This window comes from Taudactylus pleione, unplaced genomic scaffold (genome assembly GCF_031769625.1).
Source record: "Taudactylus pleione unplaced genomic scaffold, aTauple2 ptg000005l, whole genome shotgun sequence".
In the NCBI taxonomy this organism is placed as follows: Eukaryota; Metazoa; Chordata; class Amphibia; order Anura; family Myobatrachidae; genus Taudactylus; species Taudactylus pleione.
The window spans coordinates 26,385,014-26,399,163 of record NW_028284408.1 but is presented as its reverse complement, the minus strand read 5'-3'; the positions used below and the strand labels follow the sequence as shown (position 1 = coordinate 26,399,163).

At 46.1% G+C, this 14,150-nt stretch overlaps 1 protein-coding gene across 2 annotated transcripts in view; it reads left to right on the top strand.

The window, feature by feature from the left end:
* DHH (desert hedgehog signaling molecule) overlaps window positions 1-14,150 on the top strand; it is a 78,357-nt gene that overhangs the window by 25,825 nt on the left and 38,382 nt on the right. The gene's annotated exons all lie outside the window — the stretch shown is intronic.

The following is a 14,150-nucleotide window of genomic DNA, read 5'->3' as shown; positions in this document are numbered from 1 at the left end:
ACACTGTTGCATAACTATTGGCAGCAATTAGAACGTTGTGCTGTGGAACCTCATTGATATGGTATCAAGTTATACCCTTATACATCGTAGCAAGAGAGTCATTTGATCTCTGCAGTTTTATATGTTTGATTTATTTATGTGCACTTGATTGCAACTTTTGATATTTGTATGTGGATCCATTTGTATGTAATAAATATCTGTTTTCATCTTTAATATATGCCTCCTGTTTATTAACAGATAGCAAACCAAATATAGATATATAGATCCTAATCCACCTACAGTGCCTAGCGCAGTAAAGATTTTGTTTTCATGTTGTTTTTGCTGTGGAGACTTGTGTCTCTGGGTTTTTGACCAAACCCCTATTACTTGCAGCAGGCACGTATTATACTACTCTTTTTGATATTGAGCGCCGGGATATTTGCAATTTTGATTGCAAATAGTTTTTTCTATTTCTACATAATGAGTAGCCCAAATGAAAGTTGTTTTGAGTTGGACCTTCTCTAAAGGCCCCTATACATCAGCAATAGATTGTGGCAATTCTGCTATTTGCAATCGATTGTGTATAAAAATCTGCAATGTACTGTATGGGCTTCACAGATCGCAGATTGCAACCAAAACGTGATTGGAATTGGTAAATCAGATTGTCCAACATGATTTCACAGATGGATTGGGGCTGTAGATTGCTAGTGTATGGACATGATCAGCAGATTTGCAGACCGTTACCAGTAAAATAATGGGCCTTTCAAGATTGTCAGATCTGTGTTTGCTGCAATCGATCTGCAAATCACTGAAACAGATCTGTAATGTGTGGGCGCAGATTTCTAGAATGGGAAATCCTAACATCGGGCAATAAATCTTCAAATTGTTCAATTGTGGTTTTCAGATTGCTGATGTATGGGGGCCTTAAGATGAACCAGCATTAGAGGTACATACTCACAGGTGGTTTACTATCTGTCCTTTGCTACAAGTGAACGCAGCTTTAATTATTATCAAATGAGGGACAATCTCTGGGCCTCATTCAGCACCCACAGCTTTAACGACCGACATGGGTGATGGTCGCAATGGTCAAGACCATCGCGACCATCGGGGTTTACGACCAGACCCTAGGGTAGGGTCTGGGCACTCGTAAGTCCCAGGGAGCTTCCTGCTCTGGGGGTCATTCAGACCCGCTCGCGAGCAAAGGACGCTCGCAAGCAGGTCGATGTTGTGCGCATGCGCACGACGGAGGGAGCTCCGTCGTGCGCATGCGCGAGACCCGGCGAGCGACGAGGAATACGTCGCTCGGGGTCTCGCACCAAAGGGGGCGTGCTGTCAATGGTGAGTGACAGCACGCCCCCTTTGGTGGGCGTGCCGGCCAGACGGAGGCATTCCCATGGGAACGCCTACCGTCTGAAGCCGGCCCCACTGACATCAGTAATGATGTCAGTGGGAGTGATTTTGGCTCTGATAGAGCCAAAATCACTACTGGGCTTGCGGCAGCGAGACCCTACCGCAGGGTCTCGTCGCAAGCCCGATGGTCGCGATGGTCTTGACTATTCTCCGGCGGGTCACCGCACATTTCTTCACCCGCGGGACACTGCGACCCGCGGGTGAAGACGGCTCCTGCAGGCTGTTAGAGCAGGGCGCTTTTTGCCCTCCTTCTGGAGGGCAGGGCGCTTTTTGCCTTCCAGAAGGAGGGCAGGGCGCCGCGCCCCGCTAGAACAGCCTAGCGGGAACGCTAGGGAAGGTGCCCCGCTCACCCCTCCCTTGCTATGCCACTGGAAGAAATTGCTGGATTGTCTTTAAAAAAAAATATCATTAACACAGCTTTGCAATAAAGCTGGGTAAACACTAGGTAGACGAATCAGCCACACAGCCGACCCGCCGATTGTATACACACTAATCAATTGCCCGTCCAGTGTGCCAGGCTAGACAGCTCATCTAGGTGGGCATTTCAATTTGTCCGCCCATGTGAGCTGTCAATCACCACCGAGTCCCTGCAGCATATGTGTATAAGCGATTGGCGGTTCACCCGATATATCGCCCATCTGCTGTGCTGCACAGCAGATTTAATATGTCTGTGAATGACATCGTTCACAGACACATCTGTTGTACACACGGCGATGCACTATAGATATATCGCCAGTTCAATGGAACAGGCGATATATCTATCAGTGTGTACCCATCTTAGGAGAATAAAAGGAAACGATTGACGGAAAAAATAAAATACAATGAAGCAATTTAAATAAAAAACGTATGTGTGCAATGGCATGTGAGCAGTATGTATGGGTTCAATGGGCATCTGTGTAGTATGTATGTGGGCAGTGGGCATGTGTGCATTATGTATGTGTACAATGGGCATCTGTGCAGTATGTATGTGGGCAGTGGGCATCTGTGCATTATGTATGTGTACAATGGGCATCTGTGCAGAATGATATGTGCAGGGGATGTAGTCTGCATCCCGGCGTGCGGGATGCCGATGGTCCAAATACCGGGGCCAAAATACCGACAGGTCGGGATCCCGGCACCAGTATCCTGACTGTTGGCATCCCAAAGGTAAGTATCGGGGTGTTAGGGGGAGGTTAGCGTTAGCTAGCGGGGTTAAGGTTAGGCATTAGGGGGAGAGTCAGTGTTAGGATTAGGGTGCGGGGAGGGGGAGGTTAGGTTTAGGCACCGGAGAGTGAGGGTTAGGGTAGGGAAAAAACTTACGTGCCTTCCTACGGGTGTCGGGATTTTGACTGTCGGGATGCCGCTGTCGTTATTCTAAACAGCGGCAACCCGACAGCTGGGATTTCATACCCAACCCATGTGCAGTATGTATGTGAGCAGTATGCATGGGTACAATGGGCATCTGTAAAGCATGTATATGTGCAGTATCTATGTGGGCAGTATGTGTGCAGTATGTATATGTACAGTATGTATGTGGGCAGTATGTATGTGTGCAGTGGGCATGTGTGCAGTATGTATGTGTATAAGGGGATTTGTGCAGTATGTATGTGTACAAGGCCCATGTGTGCAGAATGTATGTGTAGTGCCAGTGCATGCTCTGGCAATGAGGGGGTTAATACTGTACCAGAGAGCACTGGCCGCTGTCAGGGTGTCACAGGGGAAGATATAGGGAAGTAGGGGGAAATGCAGGAGCCAGTAGCAGCAAAAGTAGAGGTAGGGAGGAGGAAAGCCCCAGCAATTAAAAGGCCACAGCAGTAAAGATAAGCTCTAGGGACCAGCTAGTTTAGGGGCGGGCAATTAGCGCTCCTACAGCTGTTATTTTAGCTGGGACAACAGGTCAACACACTAAAGGTCGACATGTAGTTAGGTTGACAGGTACAAATGGTCGACCGGGGTCGACACAGTTTTTTTTTTTAACCCTAATCTTCACCCTAACCATCTCCTTGGTGCCTAACCCTCCCTCCTGGTGCCTAACCATCGGGGTAGGTGCCTGACCCTAACCCTCCCTCCTGGTGCCTAACCATTGGGGTAGGTGCCTGACCCTAACCCCCCCTTCCAGTACCTAACCCTAACCCTCCGGTAAGTGCATAACCCTCCCTCCTGGTGCCTAACCATAACCGTTGGGGTAAGTGCCTAACCCTAACACTCTGGTAAGTGTCTAACCATAAAAAAAAGTGTAGACCATTTTCATGTTGACCTTTTGACCCTGTCGACCATTTGTATCTGTTGACCTTACATGTCGACCTTTAATGTGTCGTCCTTTTGTCTCTGTCGACCTTTTGTCCCTGTCGACCTATTGCCTGTCTAACATCTGGCGTCTATCTAGACATTGTCTACCTTTTTACTGTAGATCTTTAGACCGGATCCCAAGCCATTAATGGAAAAAATGCATTCTCAAACACTATGGGGCCTATTTTTCAATCCGGGCAGCCTGTTATGCCAAGGGCTCTCACACAGTAGCTTCCTCATGCAAAGCAAGGAGAAGCTAGTTTACCATGGACAGCGACAGTACCTCTCTGCCATTGGCTGTCCTTTCTATGCTATTACCATCTTTAATGGAAATCAAATATTCAAATAAAGCTCTGTGAGACTGCCGAGGGGAATGTGGTGTGCAGACCAATACAAAGCCGCGAGCATGGACTGCAGCTTTCTAATGGTTCTCCTGCTTTACAGCGGCCATTTTAAAATCGTGCATGATAAATATTTGAGATTGCCATATTACAGAAACGGAAGCTCCCTCTGGAAAATCTGTTTCAGTACACGGTTCCTGGGGTCTTCCTAGGGTGAAGACCATTCACAGCACAGTGAATGGTCAGTGGATGATTCAAGTTTCTAGGAATTCATTTTTTGATGACTTATTATGGTCTTCACATATCTCATCAGTGATGGGGAAGGCTCAGCAACGTCTTTTTTTCCTTAGGAAACTTAAAGCAAGTGATTTATCAAGACCATTACTCGTACAATTATACAATTTACTGTTGTATAATTAAGAGCCTTCTAACGTATTCCATCACTGTTTGGTATGGGAATTCCAATTGTTCAGAACGTGGCTCTTTAGCTAGGGTCGTTTAAGTGGTCGAAAGAATCATCGGCCAATCCCGACATAGATTAGAAGAAATTTATGCAAAAAAGTGTGTTTCTAAAGCAAATAAGATTTGTTGCTGATTTTAGCCACCCATGTTATTCTCTGTTCTCTTTATTGCCTTATGTTAAGCATTTTAGGTGGTGTATTGGGTGTCGAACTAGTAGACTGCAGAACAGTTATTTTCCTGGCGCTATTATTAGTTTAATTTCTTACATCTTTATTGTACTTTTATGTAATTTTATCTGACTGCGAGTTTTCTTGCACTACAATTTCACTGATACATTTGTAATGTGGTTGTGATAATACATTTTGATTGAATGATACTGTACATTCTGTTGCCAATATTTGAATATAGGGCCTGATTCAGACCCGGTCGCTAAGCTGCAAACGCTCGCTAGCGGGCGATTATCGCACATCTGCGTATGCGTCAAAGTACGATTGCGTGAACCAGTCACTGTGGCCGGGAATCGTGCGCTCGTAGTACACAGACTGGACGCTACTTTGAGTGACAGATAGCGCCATTTGTGGGTTGTGACAGGGGAAGGTGCTTGTGAATGGGGGAGTGGATGTGCAAACGCAGGCGTGTCTGAGCATCAAAACGGAGTTTAATGGGTGTGCATAATTAGCAAAGTAGCGTCATTGAACACGTCCCTTGGGTATTTTAGCCTGAACTAATCGCAGTGCTTGCGGTGGGGTAGGGGCTACCTCAAGTGCTGCGTGCAGCTCCGATGGGTCTTGATGTTCCCGATTAATCACACACTTCCTGGAGATGATGTGGGCTAAGAAAGAAAGGTGGGCGGCTTTATACTCCTGCGTACGCTCACTGCCGTCGCCCTCTAAGATATAAAGGGTGTCCTTAAGCCAGACAGTGCAAACGCAGGATTTGCATACCCGGCCCCTTTTTGGAGCGAACGAGCGCAGCTTAGCGACCTGGTCTGAATCAGGCCCATAGTCTATTCATTTAATTACTATCTCTTATTGATACAACTTTAATTCTAACTTGCATGTGGTATGTTTACAAGATAAAGGTTATACTCAATATAGTTATAACGGATCACAATTATTATGTAATATCTATTTCTGAACCTAGAATAGTGGAAGGGCCTCTGGCACCAGTTCTATATAGTGGGCTATGTGCAGCTCACATGTGTATATCATTTTGCAACATAGAAGGCAAATATTATGAGGATTTTGCATTTGTCAGGGTGAGGGAGTCAGGTTGACATGGGAGAGGTATCCACAAGGGAACATTTGTGCCTGCTGGAAAAGGAGGGGAAAGAGGAGGACGCACATAGGGCACAGCGATCTCTCTTCAGTCCCACGTTGCCCTTTTCCCCGTTTGCCCCGCTTCCTGACAGCAGTGACGTCTCTGAAAAGCTCTTTTGTGGGCAGGCTGGGGAGCTAGCTGGTATGTTGCTTCTGAACTCTGCGCTGGCAAATTCTCGCACTGTTAAGTCATTTAGAGAATGGAAATGGCTATTGTTTGGGCTTGGCAAGGAGTCCAAGTACCATTCCACATGTAGACCTTTTTCCTAGTTCAAGATGTTTAAAGGTGCAGAACTAATTAATTCATGCAAACTTCAATTAACTCTTCCTTGCCTGTAATATTGCCATTTTTACCACTGATTTCCAACTCCTTCACTATTCTTTCCTGTTTGTTTGTTTTTTACTTTTTTATTTATGAAGCTTCTCTGTTATAAGAAAAAATATACTAGTAGGTTAATTGGCTCCCACCAAAAATTAACCCATTAATCCTAGTGTGTATGTGTGTGCGTGTACATGTGGTAGGGAATATAGATTGTAAGCTCCACTGGGGCAGGGACTGATGTGAATGTCCAGATCTTCTCTGTAAAGCGCTGCGGAATATGTGTGCGCTATATAAATAACTGGTAATAATAATAATAAGAAGAAGAAGAAGCATTTCTTATGCCTGTGGGTCTGTGCAGTGCAAAGCAGAAGGTCACTGTCCTCATCTCTGTACCTCCTGCATGTGGGAGGATAGCAAGAGGACGTGTGAAATGTAATTTGTAACCCAAAGGACAAAACCTGTGGCCAGCTTAGAAAGCCACTCATAACAAAGAGCATTGTTCTTCCACAGAATAACTCTGAACTATCAAAAAATCAACATCCATCAACGCTCCGCCTGTGCTGCCTGTGTATACTGGAAGGGAATCTCTTGGAAAGATATTTGCAAGACAGACACAGAATGAGCAGGGTGTAGGAGGAGGAGATTTCAGTTTTCAATAGGATAACAAGACACAACATAAGGCTTATTCAGTATACTGCAGCTGCATGTACAGTAACCCACTGAATCTACACCGCCAGAAGAAATAGTTAGACACACGCTATGTATACCCACATAAACAAACCACATGGCATTGGTTGTAGCACATAGGATGCAAACAATTGTAACAATGCATTAGTATTTGTAAATCTGTGTACTTTACATGTCACAGTGGTGAATATATTTGTGACAAAATGAATAAATGTTGTGTAACATGGGTGCTTTTTACACTAAGGAGTCTATTCATAATCACTTAATTGTAGAAATTAAGTGTCCAGGCCATTCATCAAGAAGGTAACGCAGGAGATATCACAGATGTTTCCTAATTACATTTCTCTCCCAATGTGGCCCTCTGTCCTCATAAAATGGGGACAGAATTTGTCAAGTTCCGAAAATACAGTATTTTCGGAGTTTGACTGCCGGAGCATTCGCAATCTTCAGATGGTGTTTGCTACTGCTCATGGCTCGCAACTCGCTCCTTCCCTATGGAGTCCAGGGTTGCGAAGAGGGCTCATTTCAGATCCCTCCACCCCTGTTCGTCTAATTCCACCGGACGCCGGGGCTTCTGTGTGCATGCGTGACCAACAGGTCACGCGTGCACACTAGTGTCACGGCTCTTAAAGGAGCAGTGAAGCGTTTCAGGGAGACAGCTTATTTTAGGATTAGCTGTCTCCGCGCTGGAGCAATGATGAATTGCTCCAGCGCTCGCCTCAAGTTAGTATGTTCATTATAGGGGTCCGTTTGGACCCCGATAATTAACATAATGAACAGACACTAGTGAGAGGGTTAGGGTTAATCACAGGGGGGAGGGTTAGGTTTAGGGTGCAGGGAGGGGGAGGCTAGGTTTAGGCACTAGGGGGGTAGATTAGGTTCAGGCACTGGGGAGGGCTAGGATACCTACCGACAGGTGTCGGTGTCCTAACCCTGTCGGGATGCTGGCGTCGGGATTTTGACCGCCAGGATCCCAAGCGCCAGCATCCCGTACCCATGCCATCATGGCTAAGCTCCAGAATGCTCTGTAGCCCACATAGAAACCTATAGGGGATGCTGTCAGAAATGGAGACCCTCTATGGTACATTTGGGTTATTATTAATATTTGTAGGTATCCCCCGAAAATGGCTGTTTTCAGGGAATATTCTGCAAATATTCTTTCAAAATAGGCCCCTAAGGAGCCTTTTTATAAAGGGCATTCTTCCTCCAAATCATCTGAAAATAGCAGTTTCTACATGAAATAAATATCAGAGCACTTCAACAAATGCCTACTACAGGAGATATCAGCGATATTTCCAGCATTAGGCAAAATAACGCTGAAGAGCACAATCCCTTTTATTCTTTATGGGAACTGCGGTCTGGCCTAAATTATCAAGCTCTGATAAGATTAGTTTTGGTGTTTGATCCTGTTATTATTATTATTATTAAATTTTATTTATAGGGTGCCACAAGTGGTCCGCAGCACTGTACATATAGTAAAGGATACACAGAACATTACATTACAATACAGTAGCCAAAATATAAACACCAGTAACAATTAGCAACACGATTCTCCATACACAGTACAGCTCTGAAGGTGAAGGCTGTCATAGAAGTGCTAGAGAAGAAGGCTGTGAGACAGTGGGCAGGAGGACCCTGCTCCTAGGAGCTTAAAATCTAGGGGATTCTGTTAGCAAACACCATTAGCCGTTTTGCTCCTATGGGGAGAGCATGGCCAGAGTATTATATAATGTCAGACAGATGGTGGTAATGGTCTTTCTAGTGTTTTTAAAAGTGCTATAAGTATTGTTAATGATTTTTTTTTATAGTCTCCTTTACTGACACATACTGTCAGCAAGTTACTATCTGACAAATTGTTTCCTAGAGTAAAGGCCCCCATACATCAGCAATTGATTGCAGCAATCGTGCAATTTGCAATCGATTGTGTATAAAAATCTTTCCCTTTTTCGATTCAATCAATTGCCGATGTATGGGGGCCTTTAGTAGGTTGTGCTACAGGATATTATACACTATCAGTGTGTTTTTTGTCATATGATCCATGGAATAAATGCAAGCCCCTCATTCTCTTAATATTTATATTACAGAAGATTCCATTACTACTATATCCAATGTACAGTAATGAAAAAATGCACATAGACATGTTAAAATTAAACAGAAGATATTGGACACAGTATACTAGGTCAACTGAATATTTCAATATTTAGTTTAAATACTGCCTTATATATTCATGATAGGACTCAAGTAGTATCGGGGCAATACTGAAATACTCCAGTTCATTGGTATGCCCTTCAACTCACAGGAAATTGGATACCTAATTAACAGGTGGTCATAAGATCCTAATGTATTAGCATGAAAATGCCCTTAGTATACTTTTTCCACATTTGTACTCCCCCTCCACCATACACTGTGTATCTCAAAGCGTAATGAGATAAAACTCTAAAATGCATCCTGGTCTTCATATGGACATAAGTGTAAGTATTGATGGTGTACATGTGAAGTAGATAGAGATCGATCCACCTCTACATGAGCCCCTACACCATGGTGCTCTAGATCAGTATTTCCCAAGTCCAGTCCTCAGGGACCCATCAGGGCCGCAACTAGGGGGGGGCTAGAGGTGCACGTGCACCGGGTGGGGATTGGGGGGGGGTGAAAAATCTGACTCAACCATCCGGCGGCCATCCAAAAATGGCCGCCACCAAAGAGGAGACAAATGCTAGAGGTCCTTACTGGACCTCTAGTGTCTGTCTCCTCCTTGGTGGCGGCCATGTTTGGATGGCTGTTTTCAGCAGATTCCATGCGGACTAGCCGTCCGCATGGACTCTGCTGAAAATGGCCATCCAAAAATGGCTGCCGCCAAGGAAGAGACAGATGCTAGAGGTCCTACTGGACCTCTAGTGTCTGTTAGCAGAGCGCAATGCACACAGCGTTCCCGGAAGTGCCGGGAACGCTGGCGCTGCCGGGAGAAGATACTGAAAGCTGCATCTTCTCCAGTGAAATCCTCTGGCATAAATGAGCATAAACCCCCCTGGAAACAAGCATAAACCCCACTGGAAACGAGCATGTAACCCCTGGCAACGAGCATGAAACCCCTGGCAACGAGCATGGCACCCCTGGTAACGAGCATAAATTCCCTGGCAACGAGCATGTAACCCCATGGCAACGAGCATGTAACCCCTGGCAACGGGCATGGCACCCCTGGCAACGAGCATAAATCCCCTGACAACTAGCATGAAACCCCCATGGCAACGAGCATGAAACCCCATGGCAACGAGCATTTAACCCCTGGCAACGAGCAGGTAATTTTAAAGTAATTAGAAGCCTTACTGTGGGATATAAAATGGTGTCAGGCAAATATGTAAGTGGCACTTTGGTAATAGGCATTACAGTGTGTGGCATAATGTGTAATGGGCATTATGGTGTGTGGAATAATGTAAGTCACTATACCAGGGACGTCTGAGTAGTGCACTGCCTTATGGAGTAGCAAGGACAAAATCCAGGTACAGGAAGGGAGGGGGCGCAAAATTGCTGCCTTGCATCGGGTGACGGCTATCCTAGTTTCGGCCCTGGACCCATAACAGTGCATGGTTTACAGATCTCCTCAGAATAATTAATTAGCACCACCTGTGGATCTTTTAGAATGTGTCAACCAGTAATGAATACACATGTGCACCAACTAGGAGATCTGGAAGCCATGCACTGTTAGAGGTCCTTGATAACTGGAGTTGGTAGACGTTGCACTAGGTCTCAAACTCTATCTTCAAGGTGTATATTTACTAAACTGCAGATTTTTAGAATTGGAGATGTTGCCCATAGCAGCCAATCAGATTCTACTTAACACTTATCTAGCACCTTCTAGAAAATAATAGCTAGAATCTGATTGGTTGCTATGAGCAACATCTCAACTTCTAAAAACCTGCACTTTAGTAAATATACCCCTAATAATCCAGGTTTTAAGAATATCCATGCCTGGACTGTTTAGTGTGTCTTGAGGACAGAGGGCCTAATTCATCACGGATCGCAACTGCAACAGCGCACGCAGATCGGCTGATGGTGCGTACTGCGCGTGCATATGCACCACAGTGTGCGTGCGTGAGTTAGCATTGCGATCACTTACACAGATACAAAGCCATCACAGATCAAGGGACGGGACGTCAGCGTTTGGGGGTGGTGACAGAGGAGTGGTTGGAGAAGCACAGGCATGCCTGTCCGTTTGAACACCGTTTCGTGGGTGTGCATAAATCAGCCACTACAACGGCATACGCAGCTTGTGTACTCACTGTGTGCGACGACAGTTGCCATTTCTGAGTAAGGTCAGACCTGCTGGGTCAGATGTTACCAATGTATACGCAGGACTGCGAGGTCTTACGGATGTGCGAAAGCGATAGTGGGCGTCTCAATGCCGGGTGAGCGGTTGCAGACATTAGCATATTTTAGCAGCAGAACTGCGTGCTTCTTTGCTGCTGCGATCGCAATAGCAATAGGTACTGTAGGTAATAGGTACTGTAACAACTTGCTGAAGCGTGTTGTTACAGTGTGTCCGTGGCTCTTATTGGATTTCTGCGGAGAACATCGTGGGACAAAAGGTGAGTATTGGATCTTTTTTTCAGGTACTTCCATAGGATACTTTACGTTGAGAAGGGGACGTGAACATCTGGCAGCAGGTGAGTATGTGTGAGTGTGTATGGATGTAGTAAACCTTTATTTTCACAGTATGTGTGTCTTGTGTTTTTTACACATTTCTTTACAGGTGAACTACATGTACCAACAGCCCCTTAATGCCCTGCATGCTGGTACGTGTGGTTTTCCAAGTACCAGCTTGCGGGGGAGGCTTGCTGGGACCTGCAGTTCTACTGTAAAGCCAATGTTGTTAATTCTATTTTTCACACTACACATACACTATCAGCCCACCGCCCAGGGGTGGTAGGGAAGGCCCCGGGCTATCAGCCTAGGCCAGGGGTACCCTGGAGAGGGGGACCCCTTTATTGGGGGGGTCCCCAGGGCTGACTAGCGGTCAGGGCTGATGCTGTGGCTCAGGGGCATGGTGAAAGGGCATCCCTGGTTGTAGCATCAGTCCCCTGCTAGAAAGGGTCCGGAGCTGGTTTTAAATATAGAGGGAACCTCACGCAATTTTTTTTCTCCCTATATTTAAAACTAGGGCCCTGATTCAGACCCACTCGCGAGCGGCTGTCCGCTCGCAAGTGGGTCGATGTTCTGCACTGAGCATGCGCACGACGGAGGGAGCTCCGTCGTGCGCATGCGCCAGACGCGACGAGCGAAGGAAAGTCCTACGCTCGTTGTGTCTGATCAAAGGGGGCATGCTGTCGATGTTGATTGACAGCACGCCCCCTTTGGTGGGCGTGCCGGGGGCGTGCCTCCATCACGGTGGCGTTCCCACGGGAACGCCTCCCGTCAGAAGCCGGCCCACTGACATCACTAGTGATGTCAGTGGGAGTGATTTTGGCTCTGATAGAGCCAAAATCACTCCGGAGCTTGCGGTTGAAAACCTCAACCGCAGGCTCCGGCTCGCAGTTTCGATGGTCGCGATGGTCACGACCATCGCGGCCATCAAACTGCACGCTCGTATAGGCCGTGGGTGGTGACCCACAGCTATACGAGCGTCCAGGAGGACGCTCCATTTTTATGGAGGGCGGCCCTCATTCAGAGCATGCGCTCTGCTCAGAGCGTACGGCTCTGAATAAGGCCCTAGGTCTGGCCCTGCTGCCTGGTGCTGGTTCTTAAATTACTGTGGAACCCTACACATTTTGGGCCTGATTCAGGGCCACTCGTAAGTGGCAGCTCGTTCGCTCCGAGCGATGTTTGCCCAACTGCGCATGCGTACGGATCGTTATACGCATGCGCGAACCAGTCAGTGCGGCCGAAATTCATGTGCTCGCAAAATAGCAAATGCCTGCTAATTTGAGTGACAGGATGAGGCGTATGTGGGTGGTAACAGGGGAAGGTGCTTGAAAACGGGGAGTGGAGATCCGATCGCAGGCGTGCTTAAAGGTCAAAACGGGCGTTTTATGGGTGTGCATATTTAAAACAGCAGCGTCATTGACCACGTCACTGGGTTATTTTATAGCCAGAACTGCTCGCAAAATTGTGGTAGCAAAAACCAACCACAAGAATAGCGAGCAGCTCATACCCTGGTCGATGTACTCGATTAATCTAATAAATAGCGGACATGACGTAGGATGCGAGCAGACAGGGGGCGTAGTTTCCCAAAAAACGACCGCAAGTTTTGTTCGCTCGTTCAGACCTAGAGGTGTGAACAGACCGCAAACAGCGAACGGTTCATTTGAATAGCTACCCCTATTTTCTGGACGAGCGAGCGCAAATAGCGACCGGCTCTGAATCAGGCCCTTTGTTCCCTGTCATTTTAGGAACCAGAACTGGCTGGCAATTCTGGGGCTGGTTAGTCTTTTTAGGGGGGAAACCTACGTAAATTTTTTTAAAACATTAACCCGTTATTAACCATTTACGGAAAGAAACATACACAAATCACAGTGATTTGTGTATGTTTCTGACCGTCTGGCAGCTCAGGGGTTTGAGAGATTGAAAAGTGATTTTGACAGAGAGTTTGCTCCTATCTCACCCGAGCTTGTCATCCCGATTCTTGGTATATTTGAGAGATGTATGTTTTAGGTGAAAAGTACTTCCGATTTGGCCGATTGGGATTTGATCGAGATTGCTATCTCACCCGAGTTTTACGAGTGAGACGAGAGAAATCGCTCTCTAACTCACCTGACTTTTGCCTTTAGTAAGTTTGCAAGCAGGAAAAAATATGAATAAATCACCCGAGATGGTCATCTCGACCTATCTCGAATCTTAGTAAATTTACCCGTAAAATTTCTCTAGTAGTTCCCCTGTTGTGTGTTAAAATCCATTCCCCATACACTAATATGGGGAGAGCGATTCATAGAAGAAATGAAAGCTCAGCTTTCCGTCACTATGCTCTGTAAAAATGTGCCATCTCAGGATGGCGCAATGAGGCAAAACTAGCCCCTTGTTAGTAGTAAAAACAGGGAAGATGAATACTTCCCTGCATCCTTCCCGTACTCTGCACTCGCTCCACCCTCTTTGTAGCATCCAGCGACCATTGTGCAAGTATACGCAGGAGTGCAAAACATAAAAGATAAGTAAAATGCCTTCAAAACATGACTATGTATCTATCAATATGAAGCAGTATATAGTGTAAATTACCACTCTGCATACTCTAATCTACATTAACAGACCCCTAAGAATGTATGCAGCTAATGGCTTGATGTATAAAAAAGGGGATGTAGGCCGCCGGTCTCTATACCAACGCTGGAATGCTGACAAGGGAGTTAAGATAGGCGTCGAAACACCTTTCTTAATCCC